Source organism: Thamnophis elegans, chromosome 11, assembly GCF_009769535.1.
Source record: "Thamnophis elegans isolate rThaEle1 chromosome 11, rThaEle1.pri, whole genome shotgun sequence".
Classification (NCBI taxonomy): Eukaryota; Metazoa; Chordata; class Lepidosauria; order Squamata; family Colubridae; genus Thamnophis; species Thamnophis elegans.
Genome location: NC_045551.1, coordinates 63,957,775 through 63,978,487, shown reverse-complemented (window position 1 = coordinate 63,978,487; position 20,713 = coordinate 63,957,775).

Below are 20,713 nucleotides of genomic sequence, written 5' to 3'. Positions count from 1 at the left end.
CTCTAGCTTCTCTTCGCTGGGAGTGCATTCTGCTTTTTCATTTAGGTTATGCTGATGAAAATATCCTTGCTCATCCAGCACAGGTATCCCATGGCTCCAAATTAGCTTCCTACTTTTATTGCAACTAGAAGTAGCTACTTCTGATTTACCCACCCTGGTATTTTCTGCCTGAGATTCTTAGAAATGGGGAGTTTATTCCCAGTCTGGCCTTCCAGCGAATACTAGAATGGAATTCTTTGAAGCTGTATAATTTCAAGGAGACAACGGATAGATGCAGACAATCTAATAACCTGTTTTTTTGACAACTTTCAGCAGATGTCACCTTACTGAAAACGATTAGATACATCAGATGAAAACTTAGCCTTCTGATGAATCATGGTAAAAGGTCAATAGCTTTTGATATATTTTTCAGTGGTAAAGCAAAATAAAAACTGTGCATCATAAGATGAATATTACGTTCTTTTTATATGCCCTTGGAAACCTGTATGATATGTTTAAAATGCTATTGAAGGTTTAGAATTAATCATCTCTTTGTTGTCGGTTACATTAGGCGGAAGGTTGTTTAAATGAAAGATTATAATTGTTGAAAAGAAATAATAGATGAAAATAGCATCTGATGATTCTCACATAAATTGCTGCCCGATAGCCAAGAAAGTTTCCCCACTTCCAAAGAAAAATCTGGTTATCCCCTCTTTTTAAATAAAAATAATGCCATTTATTTTTTAATTTCTTAATCTTGATTTCAAGTCATCAAATCATGGTCTATTCTTATTTAGGCAAGAAAAAAAATGCACAGGTACAGTATAGGTAGTACCTTGCTCAGTAGTAGTAATTGTGAGATGGATTTTGGAGTCCTAGTGGACAACCATTTAAATAGGAGCCAGCCGTGTGCAGCAGCTGCCAAAAAAGCCAACACAGTTCTAGGCTGCATAAATAGAGGGATAGAATCAAGATCACGTGAAGAGTTAATACCACTTTATAAGGCCTTGGTAAGGCCACACTTGGAATCCTGCATTCAGTTTTGGTTGCCACAATGTAAAAATATATTGAGACTCTAGAAAGAGTGCAGAGAAGAGCAACAAAGACGATTAGGGGACTGGAGGCTAAAACATATGAGGAACAGTTGCAGGAACTGGGTATGTTAATTTAATGAAAAGAAGGACCAGGGGAGACATAATAGCAGTCTTCCAATATCTCAGGAGTTGCCACAAAGAAGAGGGAGTAAAACTATTCTTCAAAGCACCTGAGGGTAGGACAAGAAGCAATGGGTGGAAACTAATCAAGGAGAGAAGTAACCTAGAACTAAGCAGAAATTTCCTGACAGTTAGAACAATTAATCAGTGGAACAGCTTGCCTCCAGAAGTTGTGAATGCCCCAACACTTGAAATTTTAAAGATGATGTTGGATGACCATTTGTCTGAAGTGATGTAGGGTTTCTTGCCTAAGCAGGGGGTTAGACTAGAAGACCTTCAAGGTCCCTTCCAACTCTGCTATTCTATTCTATTCTATTCTATTCTATTCTATTCTATTCTATTCTACTCTACTCTATTCTAGTATAGTCCATTCCATTCCATTCCACTCCACTCCACTCCACTCCACTCCACTCCACTCCACTCCACTCCACTCCACTCTACTCTACTCTACTCTACTCTACTCTATTCTAGTATAGTCCATTCCATTCCATTCCATTCTATTCCATTCCATTCCATTGGTGCCCATATCACTTCTCTAACTGAATCTATCCACCTTCCATCTGATTATCCTCTTCTTCTCCTTTCTTCCATCTTTCTCAACATTAGAGCCTTCTCCAGAGAGATGGTCTTTGCACAATGGGTCCCACATAGGACAAGGCTGGTCATTTGTGCTTCAGGCAAGAACATGGGATTGATTTGTTTGACAGTCCAACTATTTGTCTTCTTGGTTGCTCATGGTATTCTCAAGATTCAAGAACTCTAATTGCATTTTACCATATTTTCCATGACTAGGAAAAACAAGGGTAGAGAAAGCTCGAACAGTGTTCTTCAGAAAGAAAAAGGCCTTCTGCAGTCACGACATAAGGCTAAGATTGAAAACCAGGCTTGTCAGATGCTACGTCTTTTCTATCCTGCTCTACGGAGGGGAGAGTTGGTCTCTGACAGAAAGCCACTTGAAGGGATTAGAAGTATTTGAAATGTGGATTGACATGTGGCTGTTCTGTATAAGTTGGGTGGACAAAATCAGAAATGAGAAGGTGAAAAACCACCTGGGAAAAACCAAGGGAAATCATCAAAACCATAAAAATGAAAGTTAGAATATTTTGGACTCCTTCCTTCCTTCCTTCCTTCCTTCCTTCCCTCCCTCCCTCCCTCCCTCCCTCTCTCCTTCTTTCCTTCCCTGCCTCTGTCTCCAATCCAATCCTTCCTTCCCTCCCTCCCTTCTTTCCCTACATTTTCCTTCCTTCCTTCCTTCCTTCCTTCCTTCCTTCCCTCCCTCCCTCCCTCCCTCCCTCCCTCCCTCCCTCCTTCCTTCCCTCCCTTCCCTTCCCTCCCTCCCTCCCTCCCTTTTCTCATATAGCTGTTGGACATCTAAATGGTTTTCTTTCCACTTTTCATTAAAATTCTGGCTGCTATAACTTCACTAATCACTAATGACCAAGAGGGGGAGAGAATATTAGAATTAATGTGATGGTTTTGCCTGCTGACTATTTGTTCAGCGTGTATGAATAGATACAATCTTTCACTCTTGTCTCCATTATGGTTGATATGAAAATTGCCTAAAGGGAGAAGACGAAAAACCACCACCCCACTTCCTAAATTTTGCTTTCTGTTAACTATTATGCACCCAAATGAATATTGGAATAAGGATGCATTTTATGCTTGAAAACTATTTCGCATCCTTCACCTAGATAAATGAAATTCTGGAGTTTATTTCCAAAATCAACAATCATATTTTCTTTCTTTCTTTCTTTCTTTCTTTCTTTCTTTCTTTCTTTCTTTCTTTCTTTCTTTCTTTCCTTTTTTCCTTTCTTCCTCCCTCCCTTCTTTCTTTCTTTCTTTCTTTCTTTCCTTTTTTCCTTTCTTCCTCCCTCCTCCCTCCCTTCTTTCTTTCTTTCTTTCTTTCTTCCTTCCCTTTTTCCTTCCTTCCTTCCTTTCTTCCTCCATCCTCCTCCCTCCCTCCCTCCCTTCTTTCTTTCTTTCTTTCTTTCTTTCTTTCTTTCTTTCTTTCTTTCTTTCTTTCTTTCTTTCTCTTGTTCCTTTCTTCCTCCATCCTCCTCCCTCCCTCCCTCCCTCCCTTCTTTCTTTTTTTCTTTCTTTCTTTCTTTCTTTCTTTCTTTCTTTCTTTCTTTCTTTCTTTCTTTCTCTTGTTCCTTTTTTCCTCCCTCCTCCCTCCCTCCCTCCTTTCTTTCTTTCTTTCTTTCTTTCTTTCTTTCTCTCTTTCTCTCTTTCTCTCTTTCTCTCTTTCTCTCTTTCTTTCTCTTTCTCTCTCTTTTTCCTTTTTCCTTCCTCTCTCCCTCCCTTCTGCCTCCCTCCCTCCTTTCTTCCTTCTTTCCTTCCTTTCTTCCTCTCTCTCACCTATCTTTCTTTCTTTCTTTCTTTCCTTCCTTCCTTCCTTCCTTCCTTCCTTCCTCCCTCTCCCTCTTTTTCTTTTTCTCTTTCTCTCTCTTTCTCTCTCTCTCTCTCACACACACATACAGACACACAACACCTCCTCTCTTTTTTGCTTCTGTATGCTGCCTTTGTTTAAGAGGTGGATAAACAGAATTTGCACCATTCACAAGAAAGGTCCTTACAAGAACTCCATCATTTATTTACCCTTGGAAATGCCAGTTCGCAATCAGTATGGATTTAAAGATAGCATGCAGTTTTGCTCGTTCTTTTCCAAAGCTATTTTGCCGCCTATTCAAGGGTTGGAAGCAACTATGATTAAAATGAAATGTAAAATTCAACTGGCATGTACCGCAGGCCAGCAGTATAATGCTTCCTTCTAAATTCTGCACGATTCCCCTGTAATCTTTCATTTGGTTCCTGAATATCTCACTGTGTTCTACATTTTCTTCAAAGCAGCCCCCCCCCCTTTGAGAAAAAGGAAGAAATATTTTAAGTATTCATTTTAAATACTCAGATGATAGCAACCCAACAATATGTCTATTGAGGTCAACAATTACTGATGTGTTTATAGGACATGCAACTAGACAAACTCCCATGCTAATTGTAATTAAACGTGACAGGTCATTTTACATGTTTAGTGTTCAAAGCCTGTTTTTCATAGGGAGCATAACTGTACATTCCCTTATATTCCTCTTCTACCGTGTTTCCCCCGAAAATAAGACAGGATCTTATTTTCTTTTGAGCCCCGAAGTAAGTGATTGGCCTTGATTTTGGGGAGGAGACGGCGAGCATGGTCACCTCATTTTTTCAATGAAGATTGTTCTGCGCATGTACAGAACAGAAAATAAGGATGGTAGCACACAGGATAGAATCAGTCACATGGCCACGGAGACATCTTCGGACAGCGCTGGCTCTTCAGCTTTGAAACAGAGATGAGCACCGCCCCCTAGAGTCGGGAACGACTAGCACATATGTGCAAGGGGAACCTTTACCTTTACCTTCTCTGTTCTGGCTGGTGTCAGCTATGATGGTGTTCAGCCACTGTGTTTATAATTCCTAAGCACTACTTCACTTGTCAGACGTTAGCAGTGTTCCCAAGTAGAAACTAAGAGGCTCAACTCTTGTATTTTGATGGAAGTTACACCAAAATCTCTGTTTTGTATCTCCTACAGTATTGGGGGAGGAATATGCTGTATTAAATCAAGGGAGATGGACATTTGAGGAGCTGCCTGATGAGCCATTACAGCTCTGTACAGTGGGAGTTGAATTTCTTCCTATCCCTGGCCTTCCACATTTAAAATTAAAAAAAAAAGCTTTTTGGACAGATTGAGGAGGAGTAGCCAATCCCCCCCACCCCTCACCGCCTCCTTTGCCGTGTTCTCCAGCAAAACATAATTTGGCCATTATTATCAGTTAATTGCTCTACATGCAATAGAGTTTATTCAATATGTTCTCCTAATATAAATTAATCTGACACAAATTTCATCTGGGGTGGCTCTGAGCGGCATGGAAAGTCGGGAAGGGAAGGGAAGGACGCCGAGCTGGTATAATATTTTTTTAATCTGAGTTAATTGATGTCAGCTGCAGGTCCGCCTGTGAAGTAGCTGGCAAGCGAGGTGGATGTTCTCACAGCCCTGCTAAAGCCACTTGGAAGTCATTATGGATCTTTTGGGGTGGTGGGAGAAAATATTGGCTGCTAATTGTCCGGGAAAATGGTTTAGAATGGGGAGAGGTAATTTGTTCCACTTGGATAAGAAGCTTTTACTTATTGTGCCAAAATCTCTTGGGAGTAAACAGTGGCATCATTTAGTCTCTGAGTCTTGAAATGAATTTGACTTCCGTGGCGGATTTTTGCTCTGCCCTTATTAATCTCCATTAACACGATATTAGTCCCACTATTGGTTTGAATAATTCCATGCCATCATTGTTATTATTGCAATCATTGCATCCCTCTAGGATGAGTTGAGATTTTGAAATATATTCTTAAGTGTTCTTAATGGATTTTGATTGTTTCAAATTGATTCCTGCAGTCTGTGGCCCCCTTTCAAATCTCATGCAAGATTTTAAGTGATTTATGACATTAATTTCAAGATAGGGCTCACCTCTGAGACTGTCATGACCCCATCACTGACAAAAGGCAGTGTCATTATATTTAGCTTGACAGCTTCTTCCCCTAAAATCACTAGGAAGGGAGGGGGGAAATTGGGATTTTCATGTTAAGCAGCTGTTGCTGCTTTGAAATCATATTGAATTGGTCTATCACCTCCTCTCCCAGTTACCCTTGTCTGGATGAGGAATATTTTTGGGGAAAAATATGTATTTGGCTGATTGAAGAGACATCAGCTGAAGCAACAATTGCTGCAGTCAGAAGAGGAACAAGAAGGATCTTGGAATCCTTCTTGAGAGGGGTCTTGGAGTCCTAGTGGACAACCATTTAAATATGAGCCAGCCGTGTGCAGCAGCTGCCCAAAAAGCTAACACAGTTCTAGGCTGCATAAACAGAGGGATAGAATCAAGATCACCTGAAGTGTTAATACCACTTTATAATCCCTTGGTAAGGCCACACTTGAAATACTGCATCCAGTTTTGGTCGCCATGATGTAGAAAAGATGTGGAGACTCTAGAAACAGTGCAGAGAAGAGCAACAAAGATGATTAGGGGACTGGAGGCTAAAACATATGAGGAACGGTTGCAGGAACTGGGTAGGTCTAATTTAATGAAAGGAAGGACTAGGGGAGACATGATAGCAGTGTTCCAATATCTCAGGGGTTGCCACAAAAAAGAGGGAGTCAAGCTATTTTCCCAAGCAGCGGAAGGCAGGACAAGAAGCAATGGGTGGAAACTAATCAAGGAGAGAAGCAACTTAGAACTGAGGAGAAATTTCCTGACAGTTAGAACAATTAATCAGTGGAACAGATGTTGTGAATGGTCCAACACTTAAAATTTTAAAGAAGATGTTGGATAGCCATTTGTCTAAAATGGTATAGGGTTTCCTGCCTAGGCAGGGGGTTGGACTAGAAGACCTCCAAGGTCCCTTCCAACTCTGCTATTGTATTATTGAAAGTGGCAGTCAGACTGGAGATTACGCGGAATTAGCCGAAGGATTGTTCTGAGAAATTAAAGAATGAAGTGCTACTTAATTCTCCAAGTGGCAGGGACTCGCTAAATAACTGCTCCACCGGGCTCAAGGCAAAAGGCATCCACTAGTAATGTGAATAGTAATCTCTAGCTGCAAGAGATTAATGCCTGCAAGAGGCAGCCTATTCATTCCCTATTAATGTTATTAAAATATCAGGGACTCTTTAATAATTGTCAACATTTTTCCTGTGTGTCAGCTTTTGTTTCTGGGGAGCTAAATTAGCCATTCCTATTTAAGCTGTAGCATAAAGTTTTCCCTGTCCAAGGGATTCTTTATGAATGCAAAATACTACATCTCTTAGTGCAGTGTTTCTCAACCTTGGCAACTTGAAGATGTCCGGACTTCAACTCCCAGAATTCCCCAGCCAGCATTCGCTGGCTGGGGAATTCTGGGAGTTGAAGTCCGGACATCTTCAAGTTGCCAAGGTTGAGAAACACTGTCTTAGTGTCTTCTCCTTGACATTAACTATCTAAGATAGCTTTAGCGTTCCTGCTTTATTGATGGTCTCTTTGAGACACGAATGTGTGTCGAACAGGGAATCTGTTTTAAGTATTAGCTCTACTTAGAATGGCTAATTGGAGATGAGGATCAATTAGCTACTGTAACTGTGCAAACAAGAGAATACAGAGGTTTATTTCACCGTGTTTTAAACTATTTGGCCTGTTCGGAAAAAATGGACAAAACAAGAAATTAAACTTTTTGTCTTCACTCCAAATAATCAGCTTCTGCCAACCTGCCAGTTCGAAAGCATGTAAAAATGCAAGTAGAAAAATAGGGACAGCCTTTGGTGGGAAGGGAACAGCGTTCCGTGTGCCTTCAGCGTTGAGTCAAGCTGGCCACATGACCACGGAGACGTCTTCGGACAGTGCTGGTTCTTCGGCTTTGAAATGGGGATGAGCACCGCCCCCTAGAGTCGGGAACGACTAGCACATATGTATGAGGAGAACCTTTACCTTTATCTTAGGTCAGAATAGGTGCTTGGCAACTGGTTCATACATATGACAGTTGCAATGTCTCAAGGTCAGGTCATTCCCTTTTGCGATCTCAATGGAGTAACCAGATTCATTTAACAACCAGGTTAAGTTAACTTAACAACGGCAGTGATTCACTTAACATCTGGGCCAAGAAAGGTTGCAAAATGTGGCAAAGCTCGGTTAACAAATGTCTCACTTTACAACAGAAATTTTGGTCTCAATTGTGGTCGTAAGCTGAGGACGACCGTACCTGTAATTAAAGATAGAACAAAGCAGGGATGTTGTCTGTGTGTGTGCTTAATATTATGATTAATGCTTGCTTTTTGAATGCTTCCATACCGTTTCCCCAAAAATAAGACCTCCCCATATAAGCCCAATTGGGCGTTTGAGTGCATGCACTAAAATAAGCCCTCCCCAAAAATATTGCAACAGAGCAGCAGCCATGAGGTGACCATAAGGTTTCAAAATGTGGCGAAGCTCAGTTAACAAATGTCTCACTTTACAACAGAAATTTTGGACTCAATTGTGGTCGTAAGCTGAGGATGAGCATACCTGTAATTAAAGATAGAACAAAGCAGGGATGTTGTCTGTTTGTGTGTGTGCTTAATATTATGATTAATGCTTGCTTTTTGAATGCTTCCATACCGTTTCCCCAAAAATAAGACCTCCCCTGATAAGCCCAATCGGGCGTTTGAGCGCATGCACTAAAATAAGCCCTCCCCAAAAATATTGCCACAGAGCAGCAGCCATGAGGTGACCATGCTCACCTCCTCCTGCACCTCAACAATAATGAGACCTCCCCAAAAATAAGGCCAAGTGTTTATTTCGGGGGGTCAAAAGAAAATAAGATTTTCAGGGAAATATGATAGTAAGAGGTGTCAGCACACTTGCTGGATGTCTTTTTAGATGAATTGGGCAGATATAGAGAGGATCTTCTAATCCTTTTTTGTTGGAATGCCAGATTGTAACTGTAATAATCTTTGGGAATCTCTTCACCCTTGAATATTTTCTGGGGAAAGAAAACCACCATCTTCTGATTTATGAGGGCATGTTATGCAACCGCTGAACTGAAAAATAGGCTTCTTATTATTTAATCTTTGTGTCAAATGACTGCAACATTAATCCTTCCAGGTGATGTGCCAGAAAGAAAACAATCTTGACAATTTTTTTTCCTTTTATTTTTTTTAGCCTAATCTTTGCGACACTCCTAAGAAAAATGTATTACTGGAGTTTTCCCTATGATAAATATTTGGGCTACTATTTGGTAAGAAATTGGGTGTGGAAGCCCTAATTAGATTAGAGTTTTTCAATTACCTTTTGTCTCCAGGGCATCGCAACTGTGGAATTTAAAAGCGGAATGTTAAAATATTTATGGTACAATATTAAATGTTAAAATCCTGAGGCATACAGGTAAACATCAACTGACCATCGACCACAACTGAACCCAACATTTAAGTGAAATGTTTCTTAAGTGAGTTTGCACCAGGGATGAAATCCTATCGGTTTGGACCGGTTCACCTGAAACAATAATAAAAAAAATGCTACTGGTTCAGACGAACCAATATTTCTGACAATCAGCTGCCGTATTTTTCAGAGTATAAGACGCACCTTTTTCCCCTCAAAAAAGAGGCTGAAAATCTGGGTGCGTCTTATACACTGAATATATTGGTTTGGTTTGGTTTGGTTTTTATTGATTTGTATGCCGCCCACTCCCGAAGGACTCCGGGCGGCTTACAATAAAACAAGGGAGGGGGAATAGTACACAAACAACATTAAAATATACAGCAATCACAATCTCCGTGGGGCTGGATATATCGAGAGCCCCCCGGCCTGCTGGAGCAGCCAGGACTTAACAGCTTTGCGGAAGGCCAGGAGGGTAGTAAGGGTCCGGATCTCCATGGGGAGATCGTTCCAGAGGGCCGGAGCTGCAACAGAGAAGGCTCTTCCCCGGGGAGTCGCCAGCCGACATTGGCTGGCAGATGGAATCCGGAGGAGACCTAACCTGTGTGATCGAATCGGTCTATGGGAGGTGATCGGCAGGAGGCTGTGTCTCATCATTTTTTGCCTCCCGAAATCCTGCCCCCTTCATCAAAATGGCTGTGCAGAGCCTTTAGGAGCCTTGCAGAGTGCTCCTGGGGGCTGGGGAGGGCAGAAATGAGTGAAAAAAGGGCCATTGTTTTGCTCAATTTTGTCCCCCAAGCCTCCAGGAGCACTCTATAAGCCTCCTAAAGGCTCTGCATGCCCTTTTTTTTTTTGACAAAAATGGGCCATTTTCTGCTCAGATGGGGGCAGGGCTAGTCAGAGGTGGTATTTACCTGTTCTCTGAACTACTCAAAATTTCTCCAGAACTGGCCAGAATCTGCTGAATCCCACCTCTGATAAAGATCTATCAGTCTAATTGGTAAAACCCCAAATAGAAGTTTCATTCTTTTCCACTTTAAGCACGAAGTTCAGAATCAGTCTCCATGTGCATGTTCTTTTCTTTAATCAAAGTAGTCGATTTTGCCATTTCAGCCAACTTCAAAATTAGTTGAATTGTTGTTAAGTGAATCTCGCTTTTTCATTGACTTTGCTTCCCAGAAAGTCGCAAAAGGGGATCATGTGAGCATGGGACACTGCCACCATCATAAATATGAGTCAATTGCCAAGTGTGTAAATTTTGATCACTTGTTTTCAGTGCTGTTGTAACTTTGAATAGTCACTAAACGAACTGTTGTAAGATAGTAATGGCTTTGGTAAGGAGTGGTGGGGTGGCCTAGAGGTGGAACTCACAATCGGGAGGCTGTGAGTTCAATCCTAGGTAGAGGCAGATACTATATTGCCGAAAGTATGTATTTCTCTCTCTGGGCACAATGAGAATATATCTGCAGAACAAAACTCTGCTTTGGCGACAGGAAGGGCATCCGGCCAGTAAACACTTTGCTAGCTCCATTCAGTAGCCTAGACTCCAATCCGCAAGGGATTATGTGGTCCAGTAGTGGGATTCAGCCAGTTTGCACCTATTCGGGAGAACCGGTTCTTAACTTTCTAAGAGGTTCAGAGAACCGGTTGTTGGAAGAAATCTCCTTTTGTTTTTTCTACTTTACAGGGCTAATCCTGTAAGGATGGCAGGAAGGAAACATTCTGGTGTTGTTTATAGCTTAATCTTTATTGCCCTGCTTACAGAAACTGCCACTCCGGTTAACCCTTATTACATTGTAACCGCTAAGGCGAAGCGTCCATCGACCTGAGTAATGATGAGTTGGCCATGCCCACACGGTCACATGACCACTAAGCCCTGCCTACCCACCTGGTCATTAGGACAGAGAACTGGTTGGTAAAGTATTTGAATCCCACCACTGATGTGGTCGTTAAAAGATGACGATCCATTTGCATTGCTTGCCCATGAAGAAAACCATGTTTGCTCATGTTCAGAAATATCTTAGGGAATCAGTAAAGGCAATGCCCCAATGTGCTTGGAATTGGCTCTGTTTCAGGTAATTCTTTTTTCCCTCCTGTTTTCAAGGTCTTGGAACAATCAAATGTAGTAGATCAGCTCCTTCCCTCCTTCTACCAATTATATTCTCTTTCATTCGTCTATCTGTTAGTGATCACAGAAGGTGTTAACTACCTTAAGCAACCGGGCACTCAGCTTCAGTTGCCCAGACACCACCCCGAAAGAGATTATGGGGCCATTAAATGATGATGATGATGATGGTGATTAATGACTTTGGTAATCCTATAGACTGAAAACCCACAAGCAGGAGAGAAAGAAAAACACCAATCCCAATAATGTCTTTTCAAAAGAAAGCTTTTTAACCAATGGAAGAAAGAGACGAAGCGTAAGATACCTTTGTGCAAGTCTTCCAATATGACTCTCTCCATGTGTATGCTGAGACATAGGGATATACTGTGTGTGTGTTTGTGTGTGTGTGTATATATATATATATATATATATATATATATATATATATATATATGTGTGTGTGTGTGTGTGTGTGTGTGTGTGTGTGTGTGTGTGTGTGTGTGTGTGTGTATTTATTAGATTTTTACAACCCCTGGTAAGCCCCAATTATAGGAGGAAGCTAACTGCTTCCATCATCTGTCAATCGGCTCGTCACAAGAGTCCATCACGACAGAAACCCAATATTTTTACTGTTGCCTTTGTTATATTTGTGTATACACATATGTGTGTGTATATATATGTGTGTGTATATGTGTGTTTGTATATATGTATACACACACACACACACACATACACACACACATATATATATATACACACACATACATACACACACAGATATGTGTGTGTGTGTGTGTGTGTGTGTGTGTGTATGTATGTATGTATGTATGTATGTATGTATGTATGTATTTAGTGTCACAACCCCTGGTATGCCCAAATATTAATGTATTAATATGTAATACAGCCCAGGTTCGAATCCCAGTAAGGGTATGGCTAGCTGATGAGAGCTAAATAGCTTGAAATAGATCTATACTAGTCTCCCTTTATTTATTTATCAGCACAAATACAGCACGCACACACACACACACACACACACACACACACACACACAAACACACGTTGCATTTGTGCTGATAAATAAATAAAGGGACACACAAATGCATGTGCATATCAGCACAATGCAACACAAATGTAACAAAGGCAACAGTAAAAATAATGGTTTTCTGTCGTGATGATCTCTTGTGATGAGCTGATAGACAGAGAAAGGAAGCAGTATGCTTCCTCCCATATTTGGGCATACCAGGGGTTGTGACACAATACATACACACACACACACACACACACACACACACATGCTTGTCTTGTTGTATTTGGGTCTTTTCCCATGTAAGATTGAGATTGTCTTGGCAACATTTCGGCGAGGTCTCACTCGCCATCTTCAGGCTGGGTTTCTGGCGAGTACACCGTAGGTATGCTGGTCTTGTTGTATTCAGGTCTATATATAAATAAATAAAAAATAAATTTTCACCAGGTTTATCCCTGGGGGAATCCCTTCAGCCTGTTTCGGTCTCAATAGAAATTGCTGCGGCAATCATTACAGGCTAGTAGGAACATTTCTGGAGAAGAAATAAGTCAGAATCAAACTTGACTTCTGGCCTGCTTACAACTTTGATAAGGAACTCCAGGGAATGGCAGGCTGTATATTAGAAGGAAAAGTTGGGGGGGGGGACTCCTAGAAGGTGGCAATTCTGTACTGATGCCAAGCTAATTGCATGGAGATGGTCCATGAAGTAGGTCTCGGAAGAGAATTTATTGATTCTGTAGAAGCTGCTTGTCCCACTTGGTCATTTTCCTCACCGGGCTGAAGTCCCTTGGTCTTTGATGTCGTCATGTCCTTTGTTGCAAATTATTTATCAAGTGACAACCTTGTATCATCTTCGTATGTGAGCACCCTTAGCTTCATGATACCACAAGCAGTCTTTATATGCGCATCCATACCTACATTATGTCAGCGTTCCAAATACCATGTAGAATTAAATCAGAGTCGAAGGCAAAACTATGGTTAAAGTTCCAATTTAATAAAGCAGGCATGTTGGCACATAGCTGTGGGGATTCCAACTCTGGAAGTTACATCAGAATCCCACCCAGTTAAAAGTTCATGATCTTGTCCCCACACGCACAGTCCATCACATGGTCCAATCTCCTTCTTCCATGCTGGCGTCCATGCCCAGCTTCTTCTGGTCAGGTGTACTGGTGTGGACACAAAGGATGACCTTGCTTCTAGTAAAGAATGAAAAGCAATACATTCCAAAATCCTACTCCTTCTATTCCCCCCTCCCATTGACTATACTTAAAGAAACAGCATAATGAAGTTAGAGAAAGTGTGGCAGGCCAAAATTCTAAAAGGAATATAAATACAGGCCTGACACATTAAACCACCAAAGGACCATTGGCCTGTTACTGTTTGCTACACATCCAATCTATTTTCACTAGGCTTTATTTCCATTTGTTACCGCAGGTAGAGCATTCAGCCTTCCAACTTTCAATTCCATATTTACACAAAACCTTCCACAATTCAAGCCGGTTCACTTTATCGCGTGCTTTCTCTAAATCCCCACACATCTACTGTGTTTTCTTTCCCACATTTATATGGCATTTAATGACCTACTAAAGAGCACAAATCCGGTGTGTAGATCTCTTGTAAAATCTGCAACCCATCTGTCATGACTTTGGACGACTAAGGCTTTCACATAAAGCTTCTTAGTAGATGCACATTACACTGCGAGCCCAGACTCAGGTTTCTTTTATCTGACCACCATCTTGGTTGTGACACTTCCTCCTGTTCCTCAGAGTTGTTCCTTCTGCCCATTATAATTCTACAGGCTCCGTTTCTGAAGCAAGCAATTTAAACTTGTCTTTTTTTTCTTTAAGCAGCAGTAAGACACTCCTTTAAACCAGGGGTGTCAAACTCATGGCCCGTGGGCCAGATCCGGCCCACGGGGTGCTTAGATATGGCCCACGGGCCACCCTGAGAACCTCGAAGGACTGGTCCACAGTGCCTCTGCCAGCAAAAAGGAGCTCAGAAGGGCCACGCGCAGCCTTCTGGGCTCCGTTTTCAGCTCTGATGGCCTCCTGCAGCCATCTGCCAGCAAAAACAGAGCTCAAGAGGGTTGCACGCAGTCCTCCCAAGCTCCATTTTTGCTGGCAGAGTGCTCAGGCCACCATAGACACCCCCGGCACAAGTGACGTTGAGATGGCCATGCCTACCCTAGCCATGGCCACCTGGCCTCCCAAGGTCAGACACAACCATGATGCGTACCTCAGTGAAATCGAGTTTGACACCCCTGCTTTAGATAAACGTGCATATTATTTTCTTTTCAATTGGAGGTTTTTTTTTTTTTTGATAAGTGCATCTTAAAAGGCTATAATAGCCATATTCAGAATATATGGCTATCTGGAGCATCTTATCTCTGGCTAATTCCCTGATTCTCAGGTACTAAGGCACTGGTTTGCTGCTGGCAGCATCAAATTCATCTTGGCTAATCTTGCGAAAGGCAAATTGGATTGAAGATGGGTTACAGGGGTGGGTTTCTGCCAGTTCTAACCTATTCTATAGAAGAGGTTTCACAAATCTACAGTGCCGTTTAGAACCGGTTCCAGCGAGAGGAGGAATTCTGGGAGTTGAAGTCCTGAAGTCTTAAAGCTGTCAAGTTTGAACACCCCTAGAGTTTTTTTCCCTAAAGGGTTAGGGGTGTAAGGGTCTTGTAAATGCCAGAGTTTCTGAACCAACATTTTGGTTGCTAAGCAAGAGCGTTGTTAAGTGAGTTTCACCACATTTTACAAGTTGGCCACGCCCACCCAGTCACATGTCTGGCAAGCCACTCCCACCCAGTTACATGGCTGGCAAGCTACTCCCACAAAGCAGGCCACATCTACAGAAGAAGTTCTAAAAATTTTTGAAACCCACCACTGATGGGTTAGTACTTGGCTGAAAAGCTAACAAGAAAATGTAGGCTGTAGGATAGCCTGGAAAAAACATGAACTAACATCCTCCAGAAAAATGGTGGCAAAGTATTTCTATACGGATGCTATGGAATTGGCACAGATGCATCCATAATTTCACTAGAAATCCAGTTTGAATGAACATTCTCTCTATCTGACTCATCCCAAGAATTCTGCTCCTTTTTTTCTCCTACCGCAATGAATGGCAGTTGGGATGAGAAATAGGAAATCCAATAGCCACAGAGATGATCAAATCTCTTAGAATATAACTTTATTACGGTCACAGACCAGCAATAGACATCACTGTTTACAATATATTAAAAAAACAGTACTGACATTCATAGTGGATAATAACATCCCTGTTAAGAAAATACATGTTCTCAAAATGAGAGTGGAGAGACGATAAGTATGTGAGTAAATATAATTTTCCAAAAATTGTTAGAGATATCTCCAAAAAAATTGGCACAAGTTGACAGCTATAATTCTGTAACCAATTTTTCTTCCTTGTGGAGATTGCAGCAACGAAGAATTTTGCCATTGCATGCGTGATAGCCGGGCTTGAGTCCTGGAGGAGAAAGCCTACATAAAAATTGTCTGGCCTCCTTGGCAATCTCTCTAGTAAGGGGAGAATAAATACTGACCTATACACTCTGTATAACTCACAGCACAATAAAATATGTGAGATATCTTCAACTTCTCCTTTACCACTTATACATACCCATTCTGCTATTGGTGTTCTCTTATACCTGCCCAGGAGGAGTGCTGAGGAGAGAATGTTAAATCTGGCTCTAAAGAAAGCAATTCTTTGTTTTGGGAAGTTCAGATCATTTAGATGTCTTGCCGTTTCCCACACACCCTGTTTGATTCTGTCCCTACTATTGAGAGGCAACCAGAGATAATGGGTCCTAGACATTAATATTTTTGCTATGTCTCTCTAGGATTTCCCTCCATTATGGACAAAATTTGTTAGGAATATAATCTAATGATTGGGTTGGCAATATATAAATCATATAGCAATGCTGTACCTGTTTCTTTAAATCATACTGTAAAATGTGATTGGTTGCTGTTTCCTCAATCGGCCATAAGAGGGAGCCAGAATGACTGTTAGCTCTCTGTTTCGTTAGATGCTGGGTTGATCTGATCTGAGTGTTTTGGAAGCTGGCTGTTAGAAAGTGCCCTGAGCTATTGTAAGTTTTGCAACTGCTAGCAAACTTTGAGTACCGGACTGTTTGTATGATTATGGACTATGTTATTTGGATTATCCCTTAACTGAAAGACATTGATGACTCACTGTCTTATCCATGTATGACTTCGACTGTTTGATGGACTCTGATATCCCTCTTTCCATGAAAGTAAACGCCTAATTAAACTGCAGTGTCTCTGTATGCTGGTTTGTGTGTTCTCCAACACAACTCTCACAATGCTTCTCTGAAGTACTCACTCTCCCAAGGGGGAGCTTACCTAACAGAGTTGAATTGAACAGAGTTAGGGTACCCCACAATAAAGCGTTCCCTGCCTGCACTTAGAAAAGAGAAAATAACACTAGAGTCTCTTTATTTGAGCAGTGGGAGATCTTTGTGAATAATCGAGTTATCCATATAACGTTGGAAAGGACAGGACCGTGAGCAATCTCATGTTTGGCATTTATTTAGTGACTCACCTGGGTATTTGGAAACTGTTCTTTTATCACGGGCTAATGTCTTCCCACACCACACTGCTACATTGAGGGAAAGAGATTTTGAAAAATGGATCTCTTGATGGGTAACACTGTAGAAATCTCTGGAATGTAATTTTGTTTGGTGGAAAGGTAACTAATTCTGATCAATTCCTTGTTAGAGGAAGCAAAGACAGTTGCAGGCACCTTCTGATGGTGAGGGTCAAACAATCAGAGTTAATTACCATATTTTTTGGACTATAAGATGCACTGGTGTATAAGATGCACCAAGATTTTGAAGAGATAAGTAAGAAAAAATTTGTTGTCCTCCCTGGCCCCCAGGAGCACTCTGCAGGTTTCAGCAGGACTGGGAGAAGGCAAAAAGCTCCCAGTTTGCAAAAAATAGGTGGAAAACCATTTTGCAAAAACAGGAACATTTTTGCCTTCCCCTAGCCCTTATGAAGCCTGCAAAGTGCTGCTGGGGGTTGTGGGAAGGCAAAAAAACCTCTGTTTTTGTGCAAATGGCCTGTTTTTCACAAAAATGGCACATGGGGATGGGGTTTGTAAAAATAAATGGCTTTATTTGGTGTATAAGATGCACCAACATTTCCATGCTCTTTTAGGGTGGGAAAAGGTGCGTCTTATACTCCGAAAAATACAGTATCATGAAGTTATCATGAAGAATTAACTTAAAATCTTGTGCAAAATGTACTATTGTTTTTAAGGATTGGAGGCTCTAAAGACTAATTTCAAGTTTGACAATGAAGTTTAAGATCTGTATGGGTTTTTTTTTTTTTTTTTTGCATTAATGTGTCCTGAAAAATTAGAATGAGATTATTCAGTTCCACATAGTCTATGCTTGAGTGGGGAGAAAAGCCTAACCCCCTTTATTCCTATTGTTATTGCTGCTGCCCCAATTGTGATGGGTATTTTTGTAAACGTAAGCAAACACTATAGTGCAGCTGATAAAAAGGGCACTGATATCTTGGGGGGAATTGACAATGATGTATGGTCCAGATCACTTGTACCTTACCCTGGTCATTTAGAGCACTGCATTCACAGGGCGAGTTCAAGAGAGCTATCAAAATGATGAAGGCTCTAAAAACCAAGGAATGGTTAACATCTCTGAGTATATTTAGTGTCGGGGTTCCAAGTAATACACCCACAGCATCAGAACTCTGAGGCAAGCAGGTTCCTTAAAGAACAAGTTTACTGGATATATCATATTGGCACAAACTGGTGAAAACCGACTCTAAAGGTTCCTGCGGTTTTCACCTAATTAAAAAGTAAAACTCCCCCCCCCCTTTTCCCAAAAAGTCACATGGTCCAATCAAGGCACTGTCCAGTTGCTTGGAAATGTCACTCTCTTCAGCCCCCTGTGGGAATGTCCTTGGTTCTTAAGGGAAACTATTTTGTTTTGGCTACTTTTAGATATTTCTGACATTTAGCTTCCAGAAGAGAAGAATGAAGGGTAATCAGACAGCAATCTTCTGTCACACAGAAGGGAATTAACATCGTTTGCATTCAGGGGTAGTATTCACTTACTTTCCCTACCAGTTCACAAATGTGAGTGCACGTTCACTGTAAAACTGTCTCATATTTGAATTGTGTATATGGTATTATTTGATATGGAATCAATATCGAAGTTACTGCTTGTTGGCCTAAGAAAGGGCTGGTATTGACCTACATTTTAAGGAGTGCTATATTGTGTTTCCTTGAACTGCATCCAATGTTTTGTGAACTATAAATGCTCAGCCTTTGCGAGGGAATTTCCTACAATGTAAATGACATTTACAGCATAAACTTCTCCTCATTTAGTTGCAAAAAAAAAACAACAGCAGTGAATTAAGTAAAGGTTAAGCATGCGTTACATATCTGCCAAGATCCGTCCTAAATCTTTAAAGATACAATCTACTACTGTAGTACAATAATTCAGTGGATAAAAGTCAAAGCGATTGCTAGAATGGCTTTGAACAATAATGTAGCACAATCCAGCAGAACCATCTAACTCATTACCCATGGCAATTAAATGCCTTTTTAAAATAAATAAGGGCAGAACGCAGCTACTCTTCAAGGCTGGTTGACAGATGATGCTTTAGCTGTACTTGTGACATTTATTAGGGTAAATTAAGTTTAAATTTGCCTCCAGTTTTGGTCGCCACAAGGTAGAAAAGATGTGGAGACTCTAGAAAGAGTGCAGAGAAGAGCAACAAAGAGGATTAGGGGACTGGAGGCTAAAACATATGAAGAATTGGGTACTGAGTGTGTTTAGTCTGATGAAAAGAAGGATTAGGGGTGACATGATAGCAGTCTTCCAATATCTCAGGGGCTGCCACAAAGAAGAGAGAGTCAAGATAATCTCCAAAGCACCTGAGGGTAAGACAAGAAGAAATGGATGGAAACTAATCAATGAGAAAAGCAACCTAGAACTAAGAAGACATTTCCTGACAGTGAGAACAATTAATCAGTGGAACAACTTGCCTCCAGAACAGTGGTGGGATCCAGATCCCGTTGCAACAGGTACAGTGCAATGGAGCCGGCGTCCACCACATGAATGCGTGAAGTGCGTGTGCATATCCGTGCAATGCGTGCATGCATCCCTACTTCCTCCAATGCTCCACGGCGCCTCTGCGACACTCCAGCTGCTCAGCGGAGTGTTGCGCAGGAGCTGTACACTCCATGTGTGTGCATGGAAGTGCTGAAGAGCTCAAATACAGGTAAGGAGGGTGGGTGGGTGGGTGGGCACTCCAGAGAACTGTACCGGAATGGTACCAGGTGCTCCTGGCAGGCAGCGGTACACCCAGACCGGAGCGTACCACCTGCAACCCACCACTGCTCCAGAAGTTATAAATGCTCCAACACTGGACAACATTTGGATAACCATTTGGGTATAGGATTTCCTGCCTAAGCATGGGGTTGGACTAGAAGACCTCCAAGGTCCCTTCCAAATCTGTTATTCTATTCTATTCTATTCTATTCTATTCTATTCTATTCTATTCTATTCTGTTCTGTTCTGTTCTGTTCTGTTCTAAATAGTGGCTTACAAAGCAACTGTGATTCTTCTCCTTAATGGAAATGGTTGATTTCTATTAATCTGCCCATACAATATATAAAAATAGAAAGAGTTGTGATGATTTAGGGAGTTATATTAAAATTGAAAAACTGTACATACCTTATTTTTATTTTCGTTTACAACAATTCATTTAGTGACCGTTCAACCACACTGACAAAAAATGACTTATGACTGTTTTTCACACTTAACAACCATTGCAGCATCTCCATAGTCACGCGATCAAAATATGGATGTTTGGCAAACTGGTGCATATTCATGAGCCCATAAAAGTGTCCCGGGGTCACGTGATCAACTTTTGAGATCTTCTGATGAATGAAGTCAATAGGGAAGTCAGATTCACTTAAATACCAAGTTATTAACTTAACGACAGTGATTCACTCAACGATTGTGGCAAGAAAGGTTGCCAAATGAGGTGAAATTCACTTAAGAAAGGTTTCACTTAACTAAAGAAAGTTTGGGCTCAGTTATTGTCATAAGCAGGGGTGGGATTCAGCTGGTTGAAACCGGTTTGGGTGAAGTGGTAGTTCCGATGAACGGTTGGCCCCGCCCTCCGCCCCTGATTTTTTCTATCCTATATTACCCTTTTTTTCAGATCAGCTGATTTGCAGAGCACAGCCGATTGTTGCACATCAGTTGTCTTACTCACTAGCACTGACATAGAACATAAGTTTTTAAGTTTAAAATTGGTGGTATTTGAACGCTGCGCATGGGCAAAGCATGCATTAGGCATTCATATGTCAGGGTTCCAAATAGCATCCAAAAGTAAATCAGAGTCCGAGGCAACTTATTGCTCAATGTTCCAATTATTAAGAGCGCCATGTTGGCACATTTGGGAAAAC